This window comes from Schistocerca americana, chromosome 5, assembly GCF_021461395.2.
Source record: "Schistocerca americana isolate TAMUIC-IGC-003095 chromosome 5, iqSchAmer2.1, whole genome shotgun sequence".
Classification (NCBI taxonomy): Eukaryota; Metazoa; Arthropoda; class Insecta; order Orthoptera; family Acrididae; genus Schistocerca; species Schistocerca americana.
Window position 1 is genome coordinate 333,726,261 of NC_060123.1, and position 15,820 is coordinate 333,742,080.

Here is a 15,820-nt window from a genome sequence, read left to right on the forward strand (position 1 = left end):
AAGAAAATATCTGATAGAAGGAAGAAATATTGGGCACCCAGAAGAGCAAAACACCTTTCATATAAGAATATACTCTAATAATTATAGTACCTAAATATCATTTTAAGTTATTGTTGAGCCATATTGTTTCCCTGTCTAACAACTTGTTCACAACTTTCTATTTTTGACTAGAGTGGTCCAATGAAGGCCATAAAATAAATAATAATAATAATAATAATGTACTGTTTTGTCGCTGACTGTTTTTATGCATGACATAAACTAAGTCTGCCACGCTAATTACATATTTAGTGTGCCTATGATATGTGCTACAGAGTGTATTAAGGTCTTTGGATGAATACGAATGTGTCACAATAAATTACCAGCTGGTGTCAGTTACCAATTGGTTGTAAAAAAATTTTGCAGTCATGTTTTACAGTAATATGAAATATGGAAAATGTTATTTATACCTTGCCATACATGCAAACAAGGTAATGCTTTTCCATGTTGATTTTACAGATGCTTGAAAATGACTAGGATTCGAAATAAGCTAATCACGCGAATTAAAAAAATCACATTACGACCCACTTGGAACCATATTTCCGTTTATTAAAAAGGAGAAGTCAGACTGTCACAACACAGGAGATATGTACTGCAGATGTAAGTCCAACGCTGCCGGTCACTAGCTTCATCATCCGCCGCTGTCGGTTCCACTTGTCTGAAGATTTTTAGTGTTTGATCCTTCCATCGCCTCCTCGAATGTCGCATTATGCGTTTTGCAACAGTTTGTGGGTGAGGGATCCGCTATCGGAGAGGCCCATCAGCTCAAAGAATGTGGCGAAACAGTGTAGCTTTTCTTCCCTAATATTGGGCCAATATGTGGCTTTCCAAACAACTGGTATAGGTTTTCTTCTGTTCTTCATTCCCATTTATCTTCCACGGTATTGTAGACGAGTCCATTGATCTTTCCAAGCACCTTCCTCTCGGATTCAAATTGCTTCTTCAGTTGTTGCTGAAGTCGCAGAGGTTGCACGTCCGCATAAAAGTATTGGTGGTACAAGTGTCACGTACAGATGGATCTTATTCTTCTGTGATATCAGTCGTGACTTGCATAAATTGTTCAGTCTAAGTACGAGCGATTAGCGTTTATTAATCGTTGAAGGTTTGTCGGTCAACAACAATGGAAGGAAGGAGAGCTTGAAGGCGTGATACGATGAGATATTTTGTTTTACCATCATTCACCACCAGCGCAATTTTCCTCTCGTGGCGGTGAAATCGGGAAGTATCAGTACTTAATAGTTCCATGGTTCCATCGAGAATCGCAACATCATCAGCAAATGCCAAGATTGTCTCTGCTCCCATTATGTCTATTTCACTTATTCGACCACTGTCACGGCTTACTTTTTCCAAGGCTAAGTTGAATAATATTGGTCTCAATGGATCTCCGTGTCTCAACCCATTTAGAACTCTGAATAGTAGGGATAGTTGGTTCCCGAATAGTATTTGACAAGTTGATTATTAGTAGTAACCAGCAAGTAGTCTGATGTATTTCGAAGGGATGTCAAATTCCTTTAAATTTCTCCAGAACATTATGTAACTTTTTTCAATGCTGTCAAGAGATTGCCGAAATTAAAATAATACACATCAGAAAAAGTTCCAGAACTTGTACAGAAAAATGGAATAAAGATCAACATAAATATCTTTTCCATCCTTTATATTGGTCATGAAATCCACGCATTACGTGTTGTACCACTATACAGCGAGACCTTCAGAGGTGGTGATCCAGATTGCTGTACACACCGGTACCTGTAATACACAGTAGCACGTCCTCTTACATTGATGCATGGCTGTATTTGTCGTAGCATACTATCCACAAGTTCATCGAGCCACTGTTGGACCAGATTGTGCCACTCCTCAATGGCGATTCGGTGTAGATCGCTCAAAGTGGTTAGTAGGTCACGTCGTCCATAAACAGCGTTTTGCAATCTATCCCAGACATGTTCGATAGTATTCATGTCTGGAGAACATGCTGGCCACTCTATTCGAGCTGTGTCGTTATCCTGAAGGAAGTCATTGACAAGATGTCCGAGCAACATCGCTTTGGTTCACTCCGAGACGCCTGGACACTTCCGCTATCGAAGCTCTTCCTGGCACGAAGTAACTATGCGGACGCGATCGACCAGCGGTATTTACCGTCTAGGCATGGTTATACAACAGACAACACGAGGTGTGTACCCCCTTTCTGATGGAATGACTGGAACTGATCGGATGTCGGACCCCGCCGTCTAAAAGGCGCTGCTCATGCATGGTTGTTTATGTCTTTCGGACTGTGTCTGTGATACACTATCCAAAGTAAACGTTCATCTCCAGGAGTTCTGGTAACCGGGTGGAGGCAAAACTTTTTTTGATGTGTGTATGAAGGGTAATTGCCGATCGAACTCGTAAAATTTTTTTGTTAACTGCTTCAGAAGCTGAAAGAGCATGAAAGTCTCTATAAATTATATCCAAAGACTAAGACAGCCGCCGATGTCACAAGGAACATAACGTTATTTTAGCATTGTCAACTCAAAGCATGTGTCCAGAAATGCTGGTACCCATTTGCAGATACTGCACAGATTGTGTTAGAAGACTAATCGTTCAAATAAATACAGAAGTTAGAGAATATCAAAACAAATACATTTAGTCATTGTACATCTAGTCTTGGACCGCAGCTTCTGACAATGGAGTCGATTTACAAAGAAGGTAGTTTAGCATGCTAATTACAGCAGTGGTATTCACAGAAACCATTCGAATACAATACTATTATACTATTGATCAGTATGCACGTAGTACATCTGCGGATACCGTGTTTGTTCGAAGATTCTTAGAATGTACACTTCAATTCTAGTGACGACGTCTCGTTCTGTTTCCACAAGGGTTTCAAACACCAGTTGCTACGTGGCTCGGCCGATTCATGGATTCCTGAAGGTGTGTCTCAGATGATTCCTAACAGCAGTACTGGAATGGACAACTGCCCCATCGTGCTAGAAGTATATCGTGGTACTAACATTCAGAAATAAATCGGCAAACCATCTGGAAAGAGACGTTCCACGACGATGCGATTTCTCCGTCCGCTGAGGCGGAATGAAAGAATTTATGGTACAATCAACGTATCACCGACAATGCCGGCCCACATACTAACACCGAATCGTGTTGCTGAGCACGAGGTCGAGTACCTCGTGGATTCGCATGTGCCAAACGTGCGTACAGTGGATATTGAAGCAGCCTTCACAAGTAAACAAAGCGTCGTCTTTGTACAGGACCTATGTCGGTAATACGGGGTGTAGGACAGTCTATTGTAAAAACCATTGAGCGAATTGCATGGCTTGAGGAAAATATTCACGTGCAAGCACTTCCACGCGTTGAAGATGGAAAGGATGAAGCTACTGGTCTTGTAATAATTTTACACACATGTAAGTACGACGGCAAGGATGTGTGCAATACATCGTTTCCTTGTAGAAGGAGGCCTTCAGTATGTCGCAGAATCTCGTCTTCCATTTCGGGAGTTCACACTGCTCGATTCCGACCTGCATCATGCATACTTGCACTGAAAGTGCGTGTTTCACGGAGCAGGCGACACAGACGTCCGAACATTTATTGTTGCGGAACCCGTCGTTTGGGGAAACACTGTCGATACATTCTCTCTGTAGCTCGTCCATCTTCAAGGTATCTTAGGATTTTGATAAGAAAGTCGCTGTCTAAAGCATGACAAGTTGGTTTCAATATTCCGACTGAACCTGTGTGTTTATAAGGAAGTCACCGTTGTGGTCGCAAGACGGTGATGCCTACCAATGAATCGGTGTGTTTCCAAGCATGCCTCAGAGCCAACCAGCAGCATTAACAAAATGTTCGCTAGCGTTACGCCAGCCGGTATGGCAGAGCGGTTCTAGGTGCTTCAGTCTGGAAACACGCGACCGCTACGGTCGCAGGTTCGAGTCCTGCCTCGGCCATGGATGTGTGTCCTGTCGTTAGGTTAGTTAGGTTTAAGTAGTTCTAAGTTCTATGGGACTGATGACCTCCGATGTTAAGTCCCATAGTGCTCATAGACATTTGAACCATTTTTGGAACCTAGCGTTACAAGGTTTCCCCAGAAACCACACATTCATCACCGAAGCACAATTTTTGGTGTTCTCTACATCCTATGTTAATTTGAACGGATAGTTCGGAATACTATTTATGCATGCATATTTTTTAAATCGTTTGACAATGCTCCGTTCTCACAAGTTTATTTGATAAAACAAATAAAATAAACTGAGCGGTGTTTGATTTAAAATTCTTAGCTGTAATCATTTCGGTCGCAAATGCCGTGTCATTTACACTCCTGGAAATGGAAAAAAGAACACATTGACACCGGTGTGTCAGACTCACCATACTTGCTCCGGACACTGCGAGAGGGCTGTACAAGCAATGATCACACGCACGGCGCAGCGGACACACCAGGAACCGCGGTGTTGGCCGTCGAATGGCGCTAGCTGCGCAGCATTTGTGCACCGCCGTCGTCAGTGTCAGCCAGTTTGCCGTGGCATACGGAGCTCCATCGCAGTCTTTAACACTGGTAGCATGCCGCGACAGCGTGGACGTGAACCGTATGTGCAGTTGACGGACTTTGAGCGAGGGCGTATAGTGGGCATGCGGGAGGCCGGGTGGACGTACCGCCGAATTGCTCAACACGTGGGGCGTGAGGTCTCCACAGTACATCGATGTTGTCGCCAGTGGTCGGCGGAAGGTGCACGTGCCCGTCGACCTGGGACCGGACCGCAGCGACGCACGGATGCACGCCAAGACCGTAGGATCCTACGCAGTGCCGTAGGGGACCGCACCGCCACTTCCCACCAAATTAGGGACACTGTTGCTCCTGGGGTATCGGCGAGGACCATTCGCAACCGTCTCCATGAAGCTGGGCTACGGTCCCGCACACCGTTAGGCCGTCTTCCGCTCACGCCCCAACATCGTGCAGCCCGCCTCCAGTGGTGTCGCGACAGGCGTGAATGGAGGGACGAATGGAGACGTGTCGTCTTCAGTGATGAGAGTCGCTTCTGCCTTGGTGCCAATCATGGTCATATGCGTGTTTGGCGCCGTGCAGGTGAGCACCACAATCAGGACTGCATGCGACCGAGGCACACAGGGCCAACACCCGGCATCATGGCGTGGGGAGCGATCTCCTACACTGGCCGTACACCACTGGTGATCGTCGAGGGGACACTGAATAGTGCACGGTACATCCAAACCGTCATCGAACCCATCGTTCTACCATTACTAGACCGGCAAGGGAACTTGCTGTTCCAACAGGACAATGCACGTCCGCATGTATCCCGTGCCACCCAACGTGCTCTAGAAGGTGTAAGTCAACTACCCTGGCCAGCAAGATCTCCGGATTTGTCCCCCATTGAGCATGTTTGGGACTGGATGAAGCGTCGTCTCACGCGGTCTGCACGTCCAGCACGAACGCTGGTCCAACTGAGGCGCCAGGTGGAAATGGCATGGCAAGCCGTTCCACAGGACTACATCCAGCATCTCTACGATCGTCTCCATGGGAGAATAGCAGCCTGCATTGCTGCGAAAGGTGGATATACACTGTACTAGTGCCGACATTGTGCATGCTCTGTTGCCTGTGTCTATGTGCCTGTGGTTCTGTCAGTGTGATCATGTGATGTATCTGACCCCAGGAATGTGTCAATAAAGTTTCCCCTTCCTGGGACAATGAATTCACGGTGTTCTTATTTCAATTTCCAGGAGTGTATCAGTTCTTCAGCTGGAAACAGATGTCAAAGGAAGCCTATGATAAGGCTAAAGTGTCCAGTCAGGGTTATGGGAGTAGAAGATAAAACACAATGAGTTCCTTTTGTGGAGTCTGCAAGTAATCGTACAGAGAAGATCTCAAAACAAACTTTTACTGCGTTATCTTAGGATATTGATAAAAGTGTCGCTGTCTAAAGCATGACAAGCTGATTTCACTATTCCTGTGTCCTTATTCGGACCACAAAGACGCTTGCGATACCATTACGTAAGAAGAACCCACCGTTATTGCAGCAAAAAAAAAAAAAAAAAAAAAAAAATCAAATGGCTCTGAGCACTATGGGACTTAACATCTGAGGTCATCAGTCCCCTCGAACTTACCACTACTTAAACCTAACTAACCTAAGAACATCACACACATCCAAGCCCGAGACAGGATTCGAACCAGCGACCATAGCAGTCGCGCGGTTCCGGACTGAAGCGCCTAGAACCGCACTGTCACCGCGGCCGGCTTATATCAGCAGTAGGGGCCTGATCTAAATTGGTGTGTTTTCAGTGGCTCAGCAGCTCTGTCAAGTGCAACCATACGGTTCGAGAGCAGTTTCAAGTCTCAGTTGTCTGTAATGGATATACGCCGGCCGAAGCGTCGAATGAAAATTTATATCAAGGCGGAGATTCGAACCCAGACCTTCTCCTTAAGAAGCAGGTGTGCAACTCATTTCGCCACTCTTGCACGGCTTCTTTCCGTTACATCACGGACTACTCTATCGCGCCTCCCTCCTCGATTCAAATACCCATTCGAGCCTCAACTCACTTGCTGTTCCCCCTAAACCATGTCTTTTACCCTTCGCCACTGCGTTCTTGTAGACATCGGCTTTATATTCGATCTTCCTACATCTAAATCTAAGCAAATACTCTGCAAGCCACTGTACTATTAGTACAGTAGTGAACGTTTCTGAAGTACGCGATTAGCATGTAACCGAGCTTTTCAATGTTTAGTGGTAGGGAAAGTATTTCTTTTCACTTCGAAAGTAGCAAAAGTTAATTAATACATTAATGATGTTCGGTTTAATAGATAATTGATATAGTACAGACTACCACATTTAGTTAGTGGGAAGCCAATGTCTCGATGACTATGACGCTCCTTAAAAGCAGCCCGCAGTATCGTCATTTCAGACGGCAGCATGGCATGTGACCCTGCCGCTGCCTCGCCTAGTCACAAAAACTTGCCTAACACATCACTGGATCTCTCCAAGGAAAAATAATGCCTTGGAAATTCAGTTCAACATCGATATTTAATCTGCACTTCAAAACTGTTGCTATTCTGTTGACATTAAAAGTATCTAATTAAGTTGTTGACCATGAGTGCCTTACATGAAAAATTTTTAACTTTTAAGTAGCTAATTTTCCAAAGCATGGTGAGATAGCAGGGAACGATTTGAGATAAATTCGGCAGAAAACAAGGAACACTTCACTGCATGACCAGTTCTGTGAGTACATTGTACTTTATTCCTCACCACAGTAGCGAACGGATCGCAGACTGGTGTAATCTTAACGCACGACAGTCCGTCTATAAAATGTACGAATTCCTCCGAGACTTACGTCGCAGTATAACTTTAACATTTCTGAACCAATTTTACCGTTACTGTAACGAAGTTTTTTCATTATAATTATTCTGAATCTTCGACCTGGAATGATGATGGATGCAAGCTATGAGACTATGACGTAGCTCAATAGCGAGCTTTGAACCCAGCAGGTAAAATTAATGAAAATTAAAAGACAGGTAAACTGGTGAAATTAATCTCAAGATTAATATCGTGAACTAACTTAGTATCGTGACAAATAGGTTTTTAGCTGTTTTTTCAAGAATAATCAATGTTAATTCAATTTATGAGAATCTTCTGTTGTTGTGATCCTTGAATGTTTATATGACCGCTTGACCGTTTCTTTGTGCACAAAATTATTTAAATAGTGACACGGAAATAAGATATTGTTTATAATTTTAGGATAAGGCAGATAGAATCAAATTTAAGTAACATACTATAATCCACAATCGTCTATGAAGTTTGAAATTTAATAGTTAATATTACAGTATTACTATACCCACTTAGATTTAATAGACGGTGAATCACCTAAAATATTCACCGCAAATATTGCGGAAATGGAAAGCGCTGTTGATGTGCGGTTTTCACAAAATGCGTTGTTAGTCAGAGGTTTGTATTGTTATCCAATTAACAAATTGTAATAGTACTTAGAAGGTCTGTTTTTTGTGTGTGAATAGGAGTAGCAGCTCAGTCTCATTTACTCTGCAAAGTGCTGTGTCATTAAATGTAAATATGTAGTTTGGAAATTGGTACTTTTTTAAAAAAGAAACTGGTATGGAAAGTTCATTTTCTGCAGTTGTTCATGGCCATTGATGAGAGTGAGATGGTACTTTCGTAAAATGTCTATAAAAGCTTCAACAACAGATGCGGCAATGCGTGCGTCCTATCATAACACTGGCATCCGAGTCGGCGGGTGTTGTGATGACCAGGAGAGAGCGGCTTGATAGTTGTGAGCCGTGTTAGACCAGACTAGTTTTTCGGCACCTTTGAATGGCGTTCATTGGCGGTGCGCAAAGTAGATAAATCCTGACTGCAGGTCAGCTAGCCTGACGCTCTGAACTCACAGTAGAGTGATCCCGACCGTGTCAACAAACCGCAGAGGGTAGCTGTTACGACGGTACTGGGCACTACGCACAGTAGATTGTATAGGTAGCTCGAACCTCCACGTTCTATGGCACGAAAACATATATATTTGTTACACTCAACACTCAGCTTAATTGAGCGGCCCCGAGATGTAGCTGGTCTCAATGTTTGGTCTCCGTTTTTCGTCATAGGGTGCCAGCTCAAACCTGTCGTAAACTCAATTTTTAAGCTGAAATAATATATAAAAAGCAATACAGGGATGTATTGTGGTGAAATTTAAAAATGTTGAGTCACTCACTTTGATTTATAATTTGAACAAGTAGTTTATTTATATTTTTCCACGAACAGTCTTCAATATATTTACTTAACACTTAAAATGCAGTCTGAGTGGCTTTTACGTAAGGGCGGCCGTTAATAATTTTTGCTACAATACTTGTAACACCATAGCTTTAATACTCTACTGATTTATTTTGCTTTTGTTTTATTTAATGTTACATCGTTGAACTTCTGTAAATGTGTTTGATTGAATAGATAACAAAAAATTGTATACTCCTTTCTATGCAGTGTAGTATATCCGTCATTTAAATTCTTTGTCCCAATTGGAGGGAGACAAAACTTACTGTATATAATTGTAATTTTGTTTAAACAATTTTTTGTAGAAATGCCAATACGTGCAAAGGTTCTGTTTGATTTAAAATGTTTGTTCTCTGTTATGTAAACTGCTGATCCTCACTTAGGATTCTCAATTAGTTTGTATGAAAAAGGTGCAGTGGTTCGCCTCCGGAATGGAAATGTGTAGCGCGCGCAAGTTGTGGTTGGCCTAGGTAGAAAAGGTGGAAACAAGAGTCAGTCGGGGACGAGCTACCAAACTGCCCTCGTAAAAGTTGCATATTGTGCTGGTTCCGAGAGAGGCTTTTTCCGCCACTTTCCAATGCCTCGGATGGATGGATAAATAGCTGGAACGATTCTGGAATTGGTATCCATCATCGCCACCAAGAAGTGACAGAGTCCAGCAATTCTGCCTGCAAATTCACCTGCCAACATGCAGTTGTCACCACATTGCACAATCACTGTAAAGGAGTACTATAACAATATACAGTGAAGGATCAGCTTATTGGGTGATTTAATGTGCACATATATAAGGTAACTTATAACTGAATTTATGTACCTACCTTGATTTTTTTTTCTATCACAACACCTCTCAGGTTCCTCTCCGTTTGAACTATGATTACCGAGTGTCCTATTTTGTGGAAAAAAAATGAAAGCGTCTAGGTTAGACAGTTAATTACATAATGTTGTTTGATCTTTAATGAGAAGGGAATATTCAGATTTACTGTGGATTTAGTAACATTGTGGGAGGCAGTAAATGTAGTTTTCTAAAGTTTCGAACTCACCTATTTAATCATTTACTTGAAAGTGGAAGACCGTGGTAATGAAGACTATTTGCTGTTTCCTTTATAAATTAAAGTTCATAAAATTGAGGCTTATAAAGTTTTGCTTAGTTAATGTAGTAAATTTTAAAAGGTGAGTCAGTTCTTGCAAATTTGTCGACATTGTGTTTCACTGTAGTAAAAGTGGAAAACTGCAATAGTAGAAAATTATATGTTCATGATTGCTAAGTGTTTGTCTCTCTTGTGTATTGGAAGTGCATATTAATAGTATAACAGGATCCACGGTTTGTCTATTGTGCTAATGCTAGGTAACAAGTAACAGGAAGACCACTGTTTATGAAAACAATAATTTCTTTATTCAAAAGACAGTGAGAAGTAACCTGTTAGTGAATTCCATTTAACTTTCATTCTAAACAGAATAGTATTTAGTTGAGAGATACTTAACCTGTGAACAGTTCATAATTTTGCAGTGAACTACATTTATGATTTCATGTCAGCTAGGAAAATGTCTGAACAATAATACTGAACCTATGTCCATTTAATGATTCTGCAGTGAACAGTAATAATAACGTTATAAAGACCGTTCAGTTTGAATAAGCACTGAAAGTAATAGTGTGTTTTGTTATTTATTACATTTATGTAAATAGTTTGTGCTGTTCTAGCTGTTAGCTTAAATCTTACCATAAACATATGTATGTGTCAGAGTTCATTGTACTCGCGTGTGGCCAAGTCTAGGTTGTGTTTGTCCGTTAAAGTTACTCATACCTACTTTCATAAATGAGAACGTTAATCTTTCTCTTGCCTAATTAGCCTGGCGAGCGTTTTCCTTATTCTTTAAACAGTATAGCTAGGCAAAAATATTGTTTGCTACTGTTCAAATATTTACGTAATTCTGACTTTCAGTTCCGATAAGCCACCTCCGTTTGGTACAACTCGGTCAACATAACAAAATTCCTTTCATAGGGTAACACTGCTCTTTTGCTCTTTAACAAGATAGTTTTATTTCACGACCTGCCTCCAACTTTAAGGTTATGGTATAGCAGTAGCAGACGGAAGTGTTATACACTTCACTATAAAATTCATATTTCGCGATTACGGCACTCGCCAGTCTGTTCACAGTTCACAAAATACTTTGTTGTCTGCTGTCCTAAACCACTATCTTGCGCGCAACTCGATCGTTTTCGAACGTCGCTACATACATACTAGTCTCTGATCGTGGTTACAAACCCAATCCAACGCTCAGGTGGGCGCTTAGCAAAGCTCAAACTCAACTCTCCTCAAAGATGGACTGAGATTGATTCATTCAAGCATTTACGTAAGCTAAAGGATGAAGAGATAAAGAAAGCTCTTATTGAGGTGGATAGAAAGATTGTGGCTAGATGTGATGAAAAAAGGAAAAACCTTTGTTGACCTGTGGATTGGTAGTCACAGCTAGAAATCTGAGATGACAGATGGTAAGTGTTTAGCCGTAAATAAAGCTGAGATTAGCAAAGTAAACAATAGAATAAGTAAGTAACTTACATTTATGCTTCAGGAAATAATTATAGCCAGTGTTCACGCCGCATAAATTTTTGATCATGACTTGTATGTATTTAGCGAGTGTTTATCGCAAAAAGGTTGAAACATTGTTCAGCGTGTGGACTGAATAATTTTGTACTAGGGGACAGTCTAAATATCTGTGAACAGTTCTGCAGGTAACGTTGATGGCGATCTGCAGTTAAAAACACCGTTAGTTCACGATTACAGAAACTTCGACTTAGAAATGTACTAAAGCACTTTGGATAATTTTCGTGCATTTTCTAAAGGTTAAGCAAACACGTAATGCTAGTCGACTTCCTTAGGTTCTAGCACTGACAGACATTAGACTAATAATAAACTGTTGTGAACAGACTGAAAAGATAATTTCGTTTCAGTTATCTGCAACAAATTCAGTCTCTGAAAAGTGAGAAGTGAATAATATTTCACTGCATATTCCTGCCTGCAATTTTAACTTGTGACTGCTTTCATTTAGGGTTAAATGCGACAGATGTGTTGGTTGACCCATGGCCAGTGACGAAGCCAATATTTTGACATCAAGCCACAAATCTGGAAGTCATATGACGATTGTTTTCTTACTTTTCGAAAGCTGAGGGAGCACAAAATTGTCTACAAGTTATATTCAAAGACCAAAAGAGCAGCCCACTTCGTACGGAACATATTGTGTTTTAAAACGTTATCCACTCAAATCATATGCAGGTGCTACACAAATTGTTTTCGAAGGCTCTCCGTTCAAATTAATATAGGAGGTAGAGAATATCAAATCAAATACATTTAGTTGTGGTACATGTGGTCCCTGACGGCAGCTTCTGACAAAAGGGACGATTTACACAGGAGATACTTTAGCAAGCTAATTAGAACAGTGGCATTCACAGAAACTGCTCGAAACCACGACTATTAGCCGGTATGCACGCAGCATATCTTAGGACAATTGAATATCGTGTTCGTGCGAAGATTCCTAGCATATCCACAATGGCAACAGCAGCGACTTCAATTTTAGCGAAGCAGCCTTGTTCTGTTTCACAACGGTCTGATACATCAGATGCTTCATATGTTTCTAGAGGAAGAAACACGTGAGACCAGGTGACCCGGTTGGCGAGGTCACTGGGCCAGCGAGGCCGATTCATCCATTCCTGTACGTCACTGTCAGATGATTCCTAAGAGCAACACTGGAATGGGCTGCAGCCCCATTGTGCGAGAAGTATATCGTTTGATAAACATTCAGAAATACATCCTCCAGTAGTTATGGAAACACGTGTTCTACGAAAATGCGATATCTCTGTCCGTTCAAATTGAATGGAAGAATGATACTACACCGAATCGCTGCTGACGAGTAAGAGGTACAGTGCTTCGTGGATTCGCATGTGACAAAACATATGTACTGTGGATATTGATACAGCCTTCACGAGTAAATGAAGCCCCGTCGATGTGCAGGACCTCTGCTGGAAATATGGGGTGAAGAGCAGTCCATCGTCAAAATCACTGTGCGAATTGCACGCCACGGTGAAAATCTTCGCGTGTTAGTGCTGCCATACGTTGAAGAAGGAAAGTATGAAGCTGCTGTTCATGTAACACATTTCGCACAAATCTAAGAATTGCTTCTACAAGCAATACGTCGTTTGCTTGTAGAAGGAGTGTCTTCAACATGTCACAGAACCTCGTCTTTCATTTCGGAAGTTCACGCTGTCCGATTCCGACCTTCATCATGCATTTTGCACGGAAAGTGCCTGTTTAACGGAGCAGGCGATGCAGACGTCCGAACGCTTGATGTTACGGAACCCATCGGTTTGGAAAGCACTGTCGATACCCTCTCACTGGATCTCGTCCACTTCTATTCACAGACCCATATACCAGATGCATGTCAACAATGGCGACTGAACCGGCGTGTTTTCAAGTAAGTCACATTGTGGTCACAAGGCGGTGAAACCTGCAAGTGAGTCGGTGTATTTCCAAGCAGGCTTGGGAGCCAACCATCCGTACTGACCAGTTTTGAATGTCGTTATGCGTTCTCCGTCAGCGATACCAACACAACAGCTTACGTCAGCACCAGTAACAAAATGTTCTGTAACATTACAACTTGACTTCAGAGAGCTTATTTAGCAACGTATACTTTTTTATGTCCTCTACCTCCTATACTAATGTGAACGGATGGTTTTTGGAACACTCTTTACACATGGATATTTTTATAGTTCGTTTGGGGATTGCACCACTCTGACTAATTTATTTGATAGGAAAACAAAGATAATTGATCAGCGTTTCGTTTAAGATTATCTTAGCTGCAATCAGACTTATTGTCATGTAACACCCAAGTGTGTTTAATTACGTCTGTAAGTGAGAATTGTAGAACAATTGAGAAAGTCACTGATTTTGAAGTTAATGTAAAATGTTTCATACTAGATTATGTGAAGGAGAAACTTTATTTTGAATACAATTTTTGAACTGAAGCATTGGGTCTTAGCATATCCCGTTATCAGTACCTCATTCTCTTCCAAGTCGTGTTTGTTTAAATTCAATGAGAATTTTTTTTAAAGAAATGATTATTCAATCGGAGTAAAAAAAAAAGAAAAAAAAAAAAAAAAATTTAATTTGCCAGAATCCGTAAAGTATTAATGTTTGTAACAGCTTTAATGTGGGCAGCATTAGACAGCACTGAGCGAATGTCCCAAACTATCACTGAATATTTGCAAGATTATTCCTTTATCACCTAATCTACTGACATTATTCGTATGAAGCTATTTTACGGCTGGCATTGCACTTCGTTGAGCCAAGATTGAATATTTTGTATGCCTAATGTGGAGAGAACAGAATACCACAGTTACACCCGTTGCGACTCGTAAGCTAAGGAAGATGTATTTCACAGTTTATTTGCATTGGGAATTTTACCACTTTGTTGCATAGGGCCATAGAACTCGGTGCTCACGAGACTGAGTAAATTTCAGAGGGATTGGTTTCATTATAGTGATTACGCACTGGTTTTCTAGATTAAGTTGTTTAGTTTCTCTACGGATTACAGTAAAACTGACTGAGCACACCATTTGCTCAGCAACACATGACACAGTGAATTTACATAGCACAGCGTTCATTCTTAAAGAACGTTACACTTAGATATTTTTTAAAGCACGTTACAAGGTGCTAAAGGCATTAACCGTGAAAAGAAAAGATGTGACAAGCATTTCTTGCCTTCACAAACAAAGCCAATCAGAGTAAAAAGTATTTTGACAAGTTAGCGTGATGCAGACATTTGCTGTTTTGATTAAGGCTTGGTTAGGAGTTACCTTAACCATCTATATTATGTAAGAACGCTGAATTTTTAGCTACAGATACATTTGTGAGAACCATGATCCCAAATGCAGACGTTTACTTGCCTATTTTTGTCCTCGGGGCAAAAAGAAGACCACAAAGTAAAACTCTTAGTATAGTAGAGAGCATTTCTGATGTATAGAAACAGCGTGTAATCGAACTTTTTAATGTTTTCATGATAGGGAAAGTTTTTCTTTTGACAGCGAATGTACCAAGTCTTAGCTAACATATTTACGAAGATATTTGATATGGTACAGAATACGAGACTTAGAAGCTGGAAGGCCACAGTTTCGACGACTATGACGCTACGTAGAACCAGGCCGCAGTATCGTCAGTACAGACGGCAGAACGTCACGTGACCCTGCCACTGCCTCGCCCAGTCACAAAAAATGCCCAACGCAACACCGAATCTCTTAAAAGAAAAATGACGCCTTTTGTTACTCAGTTGAACATCGGCGTTTAATCTTCACTTTAAAATTGTTACTATTCTGTCGACACTAAAATATATAATGATCTTCAGCAGGTTATCATCTTCCATTAGGAACGTAGGTGCACTCAGCGACTGTTATCTGGTTTATAAATGACAGAGCATACCAATCGGTCGTCCTTTTTTTTGTAGGTTGTATTTGGATTGTGCCTAGCCATTACCAGTGCACTACTTTCTAGTCTCAATGCATGTCAGTTCCCTGACGCCCGAACAACGTTGCACTCTTGTGTCTGACCACGAACCGCGGATGTGCAATATGCTCGACCGACGTGGCCAGAATGGTGCTCTGTGTCGCTGTGAGTGCGTTACGTGAGAGCTGAGTGAATTGCAAGGTGGGAAAATTGTTGCTCCTCGTATGGTGGATACTTCCGTGTCCAAAGTAAACGAAGTGTTTGGTGTTTCAAGAGGCATCGTGTCGAAGATTTATACCAGATATAGCGAAAGCCGAGAAACATCGTCCGCCGATTTGTAACGCGGACGAAAGTATATGTTGAATGACCGTTTCAGACGATCAATCACGAGGATTGTGACAAAAAATAAGAGGACAGTAGCTGCAAAAGTCACTAGAAAACTGAATATCCCACTCACGAACACTGTCGCAACAAAACAACGCTAAGTGAGCTCCATAAGTTGGGAAACGAAAGGCGAAATGGAGTTCCAAACCAACA